General features: G+C 56.5%; 1 pseudogene; it reads right to left on the reverse strand.

The window, feature by feature from the left end:
- Positions 1-326: 326 nt before the first annotated feature.
- On the reverse strand, positions 327-420 carry LOC144764548 (U2 spliceosomal RNA; annotated as a pseudogene).
- Between the last annotated feature and the right edge of the window lie 610 nt (positions 421-1,030).

Genomic DNA, 1,030 nt, shown 5'->3' on the forward strand with positions numbered 1-1,030 from the left:
TCGGACCTAGGAGGGTTCGCCTGGACAGGGGGGCGACTTAGCCTTCCAGCCATGCCAGTCGGCCCTGTCGTTCCATCCAAGGTCATCAGCCCGGTTGTCGGCCCAAGCCGGTCAGACACAGCAGCCCAGTCTTGCCTGCTGACCTACGAAAAAATCGCCATTCAGCCGGTCTGCCAGTCAGCCCCCTATGGGGTGCCTGCCCAACAGTCCAGCATGCCAGGCTACTAAAATCGTTATGACATTTCTGCCATATTTCGTTCCCGTACCATCACATTGCGATCCGATGCCGTCATCTCGTTTCACCGTGCTGGGAATATCATTGACCCACGAAGTTCAATGAAAACATCCCAACTGACTGCCCTCCCCTAGGGGAGACAAGTGATACTACACTTGATCTTAGCCAAAAGGCCGAGAAGCGATAACCAGAATGGTGCCAGAATGAACGCCTCCCGAAGAAATCCACCTGGCTGACCCGGGCCGGGGTCTTCCCTGGCACCGTCGCTGGCCGCCCTATCGCCTCTTTTTCTGACTCCCAGCAAGAGCTCGGCATGTGCCGGTGAAAAGGAGGCCCCGGCCTCAGGCCTTCTCCCGGCTCCCAGAGTCCTCCTCGGCTGTCTCCTCATTAGGCGTCACTTAGCATACCCACGTTGTCCTCTGTCTAGTATTTGCATGCCCCGCCCCTTCCTGCGCACTGCTTCCAGCTGGCTGGCCAGAAAGCCTGGCAGTCAGGGGATGCTGGGAATCAGCCCAGGATGCCCTGGACAGCTCCCTGACCGGAAATGGCCGGCCCCTCACCCTCCCTTGCCGGGGACACTGCTCCCCTGCAGCCTAAGGCCTATAGATAAGGCTTGGCCGTTCGTGGCCATTTAAAAGCCAAGAAAGCGGAGATAAAATTATCTCCCTATTACCTAGCTGTCGCTAACACCAGTTATCGACAGCTAGTAGGAGATAGCGACCATCTTGGGCCCCACTTTGCATGTCAGTGATATTTATCACTTATGACATGCAAAGTGGGCGTGCCAAGATGTTA

Source organism: Lissotriton helveticus, chromosome 6 (assembly GCF_964261635.1).
Source record: "Lissotriton helveticus chromosome 6, aLisHel1.1, whole genome shotgun sequence".
In the NCBI taxonomy this organism is placed as follows: Eukaryota; Metazoa; Chordata; class Amphibia; order Caudata; family Salamandridae; genus Lissotriton; species Lissotriton helveticus.